The sequence below is a fragment of the Acinonyx jubatus genome, chromosome A3, assembly GCF_027475565.1.
Source record: "Acinonyx jubatus isolate Ajub_Pintada_27869175 chromosome A3, VMU_Ajub_asm_v1.0, whole genome shotgun sequence".
In the NCBI taxonomy this organism is placed as follows: Eukaryota; Metazoa; Chordata; class Mammalia; order Carnivora; family Felidae; genus Acinonyx; species Acinonyx jubatus.
This window is the reverse complement of record NC_069388.1, coordinates 103,058,519-103,071,814: the sequence shown is the minus strand read 5'-3', so window position 1 is coordinate 103,071,814 and position 13,296 is coordinate 103,058,519.

Here is a 13,296-nt window from a genome sequence, read left to right as displayed (position 1 = left end):
AGATCATGACCTGAGCCGAAGTCGGACGCTTAAACGACTGAGCCACCCAGGCACCCCTAATGGCATGTATTTAAAATGCACGATCTAATCAATTTTGGTGTGTGTGTGTGTGTGTGTGTGTGTGTATACCTGTGACCCCATCATCACAAGTAAAATAATGAATATTTCATCATCATTCCATCGTTTATAAAATTCCTTTGTGCCTCTAGCCCTGTCCCCAGGTAACCACTAATCTGCTTTCTCCATCAAATAGTTCACATATTCTAGGATTTTATATAAATGGTGTCGTACGGTATGTCCTATTTTTTTCCCATGGCTTCTTTCATTCAGCATAATGATCCTTGATTGGTCCACATTGCATTTTTAAAAACATTTTTAAATATTTATTTATTTCTGAGAGAGAGAGACAGAGAGCGAGCAGGGGAGGGGCAGAGAGAGCGGAAAACACAATCCGAAGCAGGGTCCAGGCTCTGCACTGTCAACACAGGGCCCAGGGCGGGGCTTGAACCCATGAACCGCGAGATCATGACCTGAGCCGAAGTCAGTTGCTTAACCGACTTAATCACCCAGGCGCCCCTCTACATTGCATTTTTTAATAGTTCCTTGCTTTATATTGCTAATTGTTATTCCACAGCATGGATATACCACAGTTTGTTAATTCACTCACCTGTTGAGAGACATTTGGATTGTTCCCAGTTCTGGGTTACTACAAATAGGGCTGCTATAAACATTTATGTACAAGCCTTTGTGTGACTATGTTTTTGAGGTTTGCTTTTGTTTTTTAAGTAAATACCTAGGATGGAATGGCTGAGTCATGTGGTAGCTGTGCGTTCAAATATTTTTAAATAACTGCCAAACTGTGTTCCAAAGTGGTGGTGACATTTTGCATTCCCACCAGCAGTGAATGAGAGTTTCAGTTGCTCCGTCTTACTGCCAAGACATGTTATGGCGTCTTCTCGTACTTTTTGAAAATTGAAGTATAATTGACATACATTCTGTGAGTTTCAGGTGTAGGTCATAGTGATTTGATGATTTTTATATATTATAGAATGATCCCCACAGTAAGTCTACCGACCACATAAAGTTATCACAATATTATTGACAATATTCCCTATGCTCTACGTTATATCCCCATGACTTACTTATTTTATAACTGAAAGTTTGTAACTTTTAATACCCATCACTATTTTGCCTGCTTTCCACACCTCCTCATTCTGGTAACTACCAGTTTGTTTCCTGTGTCTATGAGTCTGTTCCTGTTTTGTTTTGTTTGTTCATTTGTGTTGGTTTTTAGATTCTACATATAAAAATCATTCGATATTTGTCTTTCTCTATCTGACTTACTTTACTTAGCATAATACCCTCTAAGTCTATCCATGTTCTTGCTCATTAGCCTTTTAATTTGCATGTCCCTAATGACTAATGATGTTTAGCATTTTTGTGTGTTTATTGGCATTCATAAATCTTCTATGAAGTGTCATTTGAAATCTTGTGTTCAATTTTATTAGGTTGTTTGTGTTCTTATTACACTGTAAGAGTTTTTACAGTGTAAGAATCTTATTTTTTTCTTTTTTAAAATATTGAGTTGCATACAATTCATACACCATAAAATTCACCCCATCAAAGAGTACAGTCAGTGGTTTCTAACATATTCACAAAGTTGTGCAACCATTATCACTCTCTAATTCCAAGCACTTTTATTTCCCACCCCACCGAATCCCCAGACCCATCAGCAATCGCCCATCCCTCTCCCTAGTCCCTGGCCGCCCCTAATCTATTTTTTGTCCCTATGGAACATTTGATGTAAATGGATCCATACAGTATGCGGTCTTTTTTTTTTTTTTAAGTTTATTTATTTTTAGTGAGAACAGAGAGAGAGAGTGAGTAGGGGAAGGGCAGAGAGAGGGGGGAGAGAGCATTGCAAGCAGGCTCCATGCTGTCAGCACAGAGCCCCACATGGGGCTCAAACCCATGAACCATGAGATCATGACCTGAGCTGAAAGCAAGAGTCAGACGCTTAACTGACTGAGCCACTCAGGTGCCCTATATGTGGTCCTTTTGACGGGCTTCTTTCACTTAGCATAATGCCGTAGCATGTAATCAGTACTTCATTCCTTTATATGATTGAATACTATTCCACGGCATGGATATACCACGTTTTGTTTATCCATTTATCATTTGCTTAACGTTTGAGTTTTTTTCTACTTTTTTGGCTGTTATGAATAATTCCATTACGAACATTCATGTTTAAGTTTTTGTAGGGACATATGTTTAAATAATTCTCTTGATTGTGTACCTAGGACTGGAAATGATGGGTCATATGATAACTCTGTTTAGCCTTTTGAGTTACTATCACACTGTTTTCCAAAGCAGCTGCAATTTTTACATTCACACTAGCAACTTACGAGGATTGCAATTTCTGCACGTCTTTGATGCTTGTTACTGTTTTTTTTCATTCTAGCCATCTCAGTGGATGGGAACTGGTATTTTACTGTGGTTTTGACTTGCACTTCCCCAATGAGTAATGCTTTGGGCATCTTTTCATGTGTTTATTGGCCATTTTTTATCTTTTTTTTAGAAGAATGTCTATTCAATACCTTTGCTCACTTAAAAATTGGATTATTTATCATTTTATTGTTGAGTTGCATATTTGTATATTTTAGGTACAAGTACTTTGTCTGATACATGTGTTGGGAATATGTTCTCACTGTAGCTTGCCTTTTTTTTTTTTAATGGTATCTTTCAAAGAGCACACGTTTATAATTTTGATGAAGTCCAACTTATTAATTTTTTTCTTTTATATTTTGTGCTTTTGTGTTCTAAGAAATCTTTGCCCAACTCAAGGATGCAAAGATTTTCTCCTATGTTTTCTTTTAGACACTTTATAATTTTAGGTTTTACATTTAGGTTCATGATCTGTGCAAGTTAATTTTTATATATGGTATGAGGTAAGATTCACATTTAACGTTGAGGATATTTCCAGTTATTCCTTGTTCTATATTATTACATATATCTCCTCACTGCAGATTATTTTGTATTTCATATGAGGCAGAATGGGAGTGTCATTCCTCTTCTTCCCTACCTTTTCCCCTCCTTGCCCTATTCTACCCTTTTCCACACTTCTTACAGGGAAGGTTTTTTTGGTTTTTGTCTTTTGTGCTTTTCTTTCTTTAAGAGTGAGGATACAGAGATTTTGCCAATGAAGTATACTGTTTTGACTAAATACTGCCATGTTTCTTTCCCTACATCTTTGCCAGCACTTGGTATTATCTGTTTTATTTATTTTTAATTATTTTATCTATTTTATTTTTTGAGAGAGAGAGGACGAGAGAGTGTGTGCGTGTGCGTGTGTGTGCAAGCAAGGGAAAAGGAGCAGAGGGAGAGAGAGAGAGAGAGAGAGAGAGTCTTAAGCAGGCTTCATGCTCAGTGTGGAGCCTGACATGGGGCTCAATTCCATGACCTGAGCTGAAATCAAGAGTTGAATGTTCAACCAACTGAGCCACCCAGGCACCTCTGATTTTTAATTTTATTTTTAATTTTGCTAATCTGGATGGTGTAAAGGGATATCTCATAGTTTTATTTTTGAATTATCTAATTGCTAGGGAGTTTAAGATTTCTCTATATACTTATTAAACATTTAGATTTCCCTTATATGGATTGCCTATTATGGCTATCTCCATTTCTCTATAAATTCTCTATTTTTCTTCTTGATTTGCAAAATTTCCTTGTATATGCTGAATAAGGATTTTTAAAACATTTTTTTAACGTTTATTTATTTTTGAGACAGGGAGAGACACAGCATGAACGGGGGAGGGTCAGAGAGAGAGGGAGACACAGAATCCAAAACAGGCTCCAGGCTCTGAGCTGTCAGCACAGAGCCCAACGCGGGGCTCGAACTCATGGACTGCGAGATCATGACCTGAGCCGAAGTCAGATGCTTAACCGACTGAGCCACCCAGGCGCCCCGAATTAGGATTTTTAACGGTTTATTTATGAAACAAAAGATAATATATATGCAATAACTGTTGTCAGTTTTAGACACTGCAAACATTTTCTTTTTTTTTTTTAATTTTTTAAACGTTTATTTATTTTTGAGACAGAGAGAGACAGAGCATGAACGGGTGAGGGGCAGAGAGAGAGGGAGACACAGAATCGGAAACAGGCTCCAGGCTCTGAGTGGTCAGCCCAGAGCCCCACGCGGGGCTCAAACTCACGGACCACGAGATCATGACTTGAGCCGAAGTTGGACGCTTAACCGACTGAGCCACCCAGACGCCCGCAAACATTTTCTTCCAATTTATCACTCATCTAGTACTATCTTTGATGTTGTTTATTGAGCTGAGATCTTTACTTTTTATGTAGTCAAACCCACTTTTTCAACTATAATCTGTGCTTTTAAAATCTTTATACCCTCAAGGTAAAAAAGATGCCCTCCCACATGCTTATCGCTTAGCTTTATAGTTTAACTTTGTATATTTAGATATCTACTCCATTATGTAGGTGGTGTGAGGTAGGGATCAAACCTTGCTTTGTCCATCTGGTTTACCAGTTTTATGTTCTAAGCATAGCTAGCACAGAAGCTAGGCTGCCAAGGAGTGGGAGAGGGGCACAAGGATCAGGGGACCCACGAGTGGGAGAGGAGCAGAGAAGGACCCATTATGGTGGTTTTCTCCAGCAGCAGTTAGCTACCAAAGCTGAGAGCTGGACTGAGCCATTAGGTTTTTTTTCCCAGGCGTCAGGTTTGGAAGGACAAAAAAGGAAGGGAGTTCAGGACTTGGCAGGGGCAGGAAGAGTAGATACAGTAAGCCAGGAAGTGCTGTGGACAGAAGCAAGTGTCTTTGGTTCTTGTGGGTAGGTGCTTGAGACATGGGGACATGCTTAGGTTATAATAAATGAAAAAACGACCAGGAAGCCAAATGTGTGGTCAGTAACAGTGCCCAAATGTGATAGGAGGGGTTTCCTCCACCCCCTCCACCCTTGTTGGAGTTTGCACAGACCAGGGTAGACTGATGGCGGCAGTCAGAGTTAGGGCCTGTAACAGATGCCCTTCCATGTGGGGCTGTCTCCAAGGTGCTGGCCCTCAGGCCAGATAGGCGAGAACCCCTCACTGTCGAGGATCCCCAGGAGGAGGGCGAACAGGATGTACATGACTAATCGTCTGAAGGCTGAGGAGAAGCTCAGGCCCCAGACGGTGGTGGGTGACAGGAAGCAGAGGGGTTTAATAGATGCGACATGGGAGCTGGGGGGGCGGAGGGGTAGGGCCGCAGAGAGTGGGTTTGTCCCAGCAGAAACAAACGTGGGGCTTTCCAGCCAAGGCAGACTGCCGCGCGAAGCCGGAGAGCTGGGTTACGGTACACTGCTGCCCTACCATGCCTACCTACCGGACACGTTAACAAAGGTTCGGGGCTGGCTCACAGACCTCCCTCGTGTTGTCGCACTGCCCGAAGAACAGGACGCCCTCCCCGTTGGAAAGCCGGAGGGAGAGCGCAAGACTGGAAAAGCCCACAGACCTTTTCAGCGCCCCAGGCCGGAAGTGACATTTCATTGGCTGGAATGGGTCACGTGGCTCTGCCCTGCTGCCGGATGGCTGAGAAGGGCGGGACTCCGTGCATCGGGTAGGGGAGGTCTGGAGACCAGCCACCACCGGTCGTGTCCACCATAGGGTGTGTGATGCTGTGTTCCCCGTCAGGACTGGCCTCCTCCGCCTGCCTGGCTTCCAGCCCCACTGCTGGACTTGCCCCGGAAGGGGAGATGTTGATGAAAGGGGAGGCTACAGGGGTCCTTGGAGGGCTGCCCGGCTGGTGGGACCAGCGGGTGAGGAGGATGGGGGCGGGGGGTGAGGGGCAGGGTCTCTCTGTGCTGCCAGAGGAGGGGCAGTCTGTCTGGGGTTCCCTGCCAGGCCTTGTGGGGCTAACGGCCTTGCTTTCAGTAATGAACTTCCCTCCCTGCCCTTTCTCACCAAGTGCAAAGGTCTCACATCTAGGGAGCCAGTGACTCCAAAAATGAACCAAGGTGGGTTATGGCCAATGCTTCACGGTCTTCTCCTTTCTTTTCCGTTTGTTCTCAGTTTTCTATAGTGGGGTAGATTTCTGGGACAACTAGGGAACATAGCAACTGTTGTGTGGTAACTGAGTGCAGGGTGGGGTGTGGCAGATGAGGCGCCTGTCCTGGGGGAGGTAGGACTTGGGGTCTCAATGGTATGCGGTGGGTGTCTTTGTTGCTGGCTTTCACCGGTGAGGACACCTGCTTTGGATTCCCATTTGGTAGCCAAGGAAACTGAGGCTCAGGTCATTTAAGGATCTCGCCCAAGGTCATGTAGTGTGTTGGTGAGAGAAATAGGCTTGGAGCCCAGCTTCCTGACCCTGACCTGACCTGACCCTTGCTCCTTCCCCTCCACCTTGGTGCTGTTCTAAGCTGAGCCTGCCGCATGAGACATTTGACACATTAAGACTGTTCCTTCAGGAGGGCGAAATCAAGTGCAAATTCCTTCAAGCCCCCAGGTGTTGAAAGCAAGAGGCTTGTGCTCCTAGAACGCCCAGGAAAGGCCGTGTGAAAACCCAGCAGGCGGGGGTGGGGGCCCAAGGCTTGGGGCCCAGGGTGTCAGAGGGGTGGAAACAGGATGTGAGCAGAGAGGGGCCGGGCGTGAGAAGCAAGGTGGCTCCCAGCAAAGGCAGCCACCTGGTGCACTGTGTTCTGAGCCACGGAAAAAGACCCTGGGCTGCGTGGGAGTCATCACATCCTGCTCCCTGACAGGCCTCCCCCGCCCCGCCTGGCTCCCAGCCAGGGCAGAAGCGGACCCCTGGGTGAGAGGTCAGGAACGGTGCCTTCTGGAGAGATGGGGATTAAATCTCCCCAGCTACCCCAGGGAGGCCTGGTATCCAAGGGCGAAACCAAACCTGAAGGAAGAACAGAGCAAAAATGTCACTTGTCCATCCCGTAGACCCCGATGGAGGACCTGCTCGGGCCAGGCCTGAGCTAAGATCGGGCAACGTGAAACTGCCAAGGCCCATTCCCTGACATCAGGGAGGCCTGAGTATTGGGAGGGGTGGAGTGCAGTGGTGAGCCTGGGCTCTGGGAGACCCTCGGAGAGGCCCTTGGTTCAGCCTGAGGATCTGGGAAGGCTTCCTGGAGGAAGTGAGGCGTAAGGGAACTCTTGAAGGAGGGGCCTGTGAGGGGTGGGTAAAGGCATCCCAGGCGGGGTCAGCCAGCACAGGGTGCTGGGGCACACCTGGCCTAAGGCGTGTGCGTCAGTGTCACGGGGGGCCTCTCTTTGCGCACCCGGCCAGAGCCGACCCACTTGGCCTGCTCAGGGCCTTCAGTCTCCCCTCTGGCCTGGCCTCCCACCAACACTAACACTGGCACTCTCTTTCCTTGTCAGAGCAACCCCTGCCACACGCCCCCGCAGCGGACCTCAGGGTCCCTTCCCCTGACAGTTCACTTGTGGGAGAATCCTAGACATTCACTTCCTGGCCTGGCCCAGCCACGGTGTGGCCCCTGCAGCTCTTGCCACACCAGCAGCCACCTCTGGGTGCTTCAGTGCTTGTCCTTGGTTTGTAACCAGACTTTTTCTCCTAAAGCGTCTTCAAAAAACTTTCTTTGTTTTAATGTTCTAATTTATTTTTGAGAGAGAGAGAGAGTCAGAGCATGGCAGGGGAGGGGCAGAGAGAGAGGGAGACACAGAATCAGAAGCAGGCTTTAGGCTCTGAGCTGTACGCACAGAGCCCCATGTGGGGCTCGAACCCATGAACTGCAAGATCATGACCTGAGCGGAAGTTGGACGCTTAACGGCTCAGCCACCCAGGTGCCCCCCTCCTAGAGTGTCTTGATACATATTTACGTTTATATAGAATACAGAGCTTTCTCTTTTTTATAAAAATAGTATCATACCATACGACCTTATGGGCAGCTCCCCTTTTTCATATTCTCTTGCAGCTTGTTCTAGATCAGTGCGTGTAGATTTGCATCATGATTCTTTTACAGGTGTTTGGTAGAACTGTAAAAATTGTGTATTCCATTTCCCCCCCGATACAGACAATGCTGCATCGGAAATCTTTGTACAATTCTCTTTCCAGAGTGATACCCACAAGAGGGGTTGTGGGGTCAAAGGGCATGTGCTTTCAACATTTGGATAGGCCTTGCTGAATTGCACGTACCACCCCCGCCAATGATACCAATTTATACTCCCACCAAAGGGGCGTGGGGTTACTCATTTACCTGACCCTCCCAGTACTGAGCAAATAACCCCATCACATTGTTCCTGTGGGCAGAGTACGTCTGTCGGACATTTGCATTAAAAAAAATTTTGTTTTAAAACGGTTATTTATTTTTTTGAGCGACAGAGAGAGACAGGGCATGAGCAGGAAAGGGGCAGAGAGAGGGAGACACAGAATCTGAAGCAGGCTCCAGGCTCCGAGCTGTCCACACAGAGCCCAACGTGGGGCTTGAACTCACGAACCTCAAGATCATGACCTGAGCCGAAGTCGGATGCTCCACCGACTGAGCCACCCAGGCACCCTGGACATTTGCATTCCTTGACCTGTGAATTCTACGTTGCTCTTCTTTGCCCCTTTTTCTATTGTGTTCTTTGACTTTTTTTTATTCCTGCTTTCCTTCCCCACACTCCCTTTCTCCTCCCTGTTTATTTTTTTCTCTGACCGCCACCTGACACCCAATTTACAGGAGTTCAAATGTATCAATTCTTCCACATGTGGCTTTGTGTTGTGCATTTTGCTTATGGCTTTTTAACCCCAAAGCTTCCAACATATTCTGGTGGATATTTTCTCTAATACTTGCATATTTTGGTCTTATTTTAAGTGATTTATTCTCCATGCAACGTGTTTTTGTGAATTTGAGATATGGATCAAAAATTTTGAAGGAGTGGATAGCCAGCTGTCCTATTGCTGTATGTGGAAGGGTCCAATCTTTGCTCTGTTGGTTTGAAATGCCGCCTGTGTCACTAAGTGGGCTTTTGGACCTTCTAATCAGTTCTGTTGTTCCATCTGCCTATTTCTGGGACAGAACCACACTTGAAAAAGGACCAGACTTTTGGGGCGCCTGGGTGGCTCAGGTGGTTAAGCGTCTGACTTTGGCTCAGGTCATGATCTCAGTCCGTGAGTTCAAGCCCCGCATGGGGCTCTGTGCTGACAGCTCAGAGCCTGAGCCTGCTTCCGATTCTGTGTCTCCTTCTCTCTCTGCCCCTCCCCGGCTCGTGCTCTCTCTCTCTCTCTCTCTCTCTCAAAAGTAAATAATCATTAAAAACATTTTTCGAATGGTTTATAAAAAAAATCACTAGAGTTTTGTGGCTTATTCTTTTAAAGTTCATTTATTTTGAGAGAGAGAGAGAGAGAGAGAGAGAGAGAACATGAACAGGAGAGGGGCAGAGAAAGAGAGAATACCAAGCAGGTTTCCACGCCGTCCACACAGAGCCCGACTCAGAGCTCGAATTCACGAACTGTGAGATCAGGACCTGAGCTAAAATCAGCAGTCGGACACTTAACTGACGGAGCCAGCAGTTTATTTTTAGAATAAGTGGGACAAGTCCTCCCTGTGTGTTCTTAATTTTCAAAAATTCCTTTGCTGTTTTTGTAATATTTTCTCTTTTCACATGAATGTAAAAAAAGTTTTGTCAGATCCCATTAGAACATCTCACTGTTTGGGGCGCCCGGGTGGCTCAGTTGGTTGAGTGTCCGAGTTCGGCTCAGGTCATGATCTCGCGGTCTGTGAGTTCGAGCCCCTCATCGGGCTCTGTGCTGAGAGCTCAGAGCCTGGAGCCTGCTTTGGGTTCTGTGTCTCCCTCTCTCTCTGCCCCTCCCCCACTCATGCTCTGTCTCTCTCTCTCTCTCTCTCTCTCTGTCAAAAATAAATAAACATTAAAAAAAAAAGAACATCTCACGATTCTGATTGGGTTGTAATGCATTTATAGATCAAGCCAGGTAGGACCTCACATCTTCATGTGAAATATTCTTATTATGGGGCCTGACATAGTTCTCTGTATACTTAGCTTTACCACGTCCTTTCAACCAAATTTTACAGCTGTCTTCACACGGGTCTTGCACCTTCCTGTTAGGCTTGTTTCTTGGTTATCTTATAGTTTTTGTTAATATTTTGAACGGCAACATTTTATTATAATTTCCCATTGGGGTGTGTGTGTATGTGTGTGTGTGTGGGGGGGGTGTGTGTGTAGGGAAGCAAGGATTATTGTGTGATGATCTTGTATCTGGTTACCTTGCTGATTTCCCTTCATAGTGCTAATATTTGTCAGATGATTCTCTTAGATTCTTCTGACAGGGAGTCATATTTCCTACAAATAACAATGGTTTAGGTTCTCCTACATCTCTTTCTTGTCCCGTTGAAAGACCAGGACCCACAGGCCTCTGTCCGGCAGCTGTTCTAGTGGGCTAGCTTGTCTTGTTCTTCCTCCTAGGAGAATGATCCGGAAGCTTCGCTATTAAGTATGATGTTCGCTGGACTTAAGAAGGCTTCTATTTTTTTCTATTCCTCGTCTGCTAAGAATGCCGCTTTTCCGTTATCTTGAATGAGCGTTAAACGGGATCTGTTTTTTGACAAGCTTGCTTGGCGTGGTGGAGCCTGGGATTTTAGCTGGGGACGTGGCTGCCGAGGATAATGGGTCTTCCTTGCAGTTAGGTGTGGGCCCAGGTCTGGCCGCTGGGTCACGAGCCTATTGTTCCATAATCCTTTACATTATTTACACATGCACAGCCCTTCATAGTTTCCAAAACGCCTTTCCGGAAGGCGGCTGATTCAGTTCCCACAACAAGCCAGGCAGGCAGGCAAGGTGGCGCTGCTCTGGGCCCTTCCTCGGGAGGCGTCTGAGGCTGACTCACCAGCCACAGCACAGCACGAGGGGGCTGCCCAGCAGGGCTCACTGGGAAGGGGAAGGTGCCTCCTTGTCGGTATGCAAGCCGTTTCTGTTTCCCTTATTTGACTGGGGCTGTGGGGTCTCTTCCCCCCCATCGAGACCGGTCACGGCATAGCACCAGCCTGGGGGAGCTGCCCTGGCCCCCTGTGGGGTGGGGGCATGGGGGAGCCCAGCCTGGCCTCACCTCAAAGATTTCAGGCTGCTGGACACTGCCTTGCCCCCTGTCCCCCAGACCCACGTGGCCACCCCACGGCTCCAGAGTCTCCAGCAACTTATTCCCTCCCTGGCCAGGATGCAGTGAACTCTTCCAGCCCTGAGCTCTGGATGAGGAAATGGGAGACCACCGAGGACAAGCCCAGCGGCTCCTCTGTGACCTGCCCCTGACCCTTCCCCCACAGGAACCGCAGCTGTCAGCTGCCCACGGCCTCCTTGCTCAGCGTGGCTCTGGCACAGGGCCTCTTGTGACAGTCGGGCAACTGCGGTTGGCCCAGGGGCAGGAGAGTTCTGAAAAGGGGTGGAAGGAAGGGGGTGCGTCTCTAGGAGCTTAGACGGGACAGGTCCTCCCCTCCACCAGCCCCCTGCTCTGGACCTGGCCTCGCAGGTCTCACTTCCAGGTCCTCTCTGGACCTCTTTTGTCACCTGTAGATTAGGGCTAATGAAATTCCCCGGGGTGAGGCCTGGGTGAGGCAAAGCAGGGAAAGGAAGAAAGGATGCACGAGAGCGCTCTGCACCCACCTCCTTGACTCCAGTCCTTTGCTTGGCACCGAGAGACAGAGAGACAGAGTGGCATCTGAGAGGGGCAGGCGGCAGCTGAGTGCACAGAGGCTCCGGTACAGCCGCAAGCTCCTGAGGGCTCGACAGCGCTGTGGTGCTCCCGAGAGAGAGTCGAGAGACAGTCGACGCTCCATCAGGGCCGCCAGGGAGGCTTCCTGGAGGTGGAGGCAAAGCGAGCTTATCTCTCAGTCAAGGTGGTGAGGTTCCCTAGCCCCTGGAAGATGGGATCCAGCCCCTCTAATTTGTAGCTACTGTGGGTGGGTGGGGGGTTCGGGGCCCAGGTCCACCTTAGACTTGCTTCCTGTCGTTGGGGAGGCAGGAGTAATGCACTAAGCACAGGGACCTCACGGGGAACGGAAGGGTTGACATCGCAGCTCAACCTTGAACACACTAGGGACAGTCTCTGAACCTCAGTTTTTTCATCTGCAAAGTGGGGAGAAAAAGTAATTCCTGTCAAAGTTAAGGGAATTCCTATCTTTTTTTTTTTTTTAAAGAGAGAGAGAGGGTGCAAGTGAGCAAGGGGCAGAGAGAGAGAGAGAGAGAGAGAGAGAGAATCCCACAAGGGGCTGAGAGAGAGAAGTGGGGCTCACCCAGGACTTGTGCTCAGCCAAAGCAGGGCTCCAGCTCACGAACTGTGAGATCATTACCTAAGGTGAAGTCCGATGTGTAACAACTAAGCCACCCAGGCACCCCAGTAATTCCTATCTCTTCAAGTGACATAAAACGAAGAATGAGAAATGCCATAGAGTGTACCTAGAATCTGGTAGGTCCACAAAAAGTGTGAGTTTGAAAACATTGCTGAGTGTTTCTTGCTCTCAGCCAGTGTGAGGCACCACCCAGATGCCTGGGGCTCCTGGAACAGAGCTGAGCAAGCCCGCAGGGTCTGGGGTCTCCAGTGGGGCAGCAGAAGGCAGGCCCCGGCCCCCAGGAGCTGGGGAAGGTTGGCGGCATGTGGGGAGACCCATGGCCAGGCCCCTTAGCCCTAGACGTTCTGGGCTAGAGTCTGCGGCCTGGGCAGAGGGGCCTGGTGGGGGAAGGGTGCAGGGAACTGAAATTCTGGTGTGTGGGGAAGCAACCAAAAATCTTGTTCTACCTGGTGAGCATCCTGTGCTGGGAGGAGCTGTCTAGTTCACGTCTGCCACCCCCCTGCCTCGGCAGGGGCTTCAGTCCGCAGATGGGAAGATGTCCCCAGGCTCTGGGGCACCTGTTCTATTGGGGGGGGCAGTTCTGCAATTCTGACTCAGAGTGCCGGCTTCCTCTCACTCCTTTGGCCTTGATGGACAAGAGCCTCAGGCTGGGGACGGAACTGACCCTCAGGTGGGGACACTCCACCGCTCCGGCACCGTGCAGGGGAGCGTCCCTGGAGCAGCAGCTGTGCCGGGCCTGGGATGGTGTGGGGCTGCAGGGCAGGATGGAGGAGGGCTCCCAGAGACACCGGCCCCTGAGGGGAAATCTTTGGGGCTGCACTAGGGCCTAGCAAGTTTTCCTGGAGACGGTGGCTTCAGCAATGGCGGGGTGTGGGGGGGGGGCAGGTGGCCTCCCAGATGTAGGTCTTTCCAGCTGCTGCACCAGACACCTCCCAGGGCACTGCTCTCCTGCCCTCCCGTGGGTCCTCCTATGGGTTCTGGGCAAGGACAGCACAC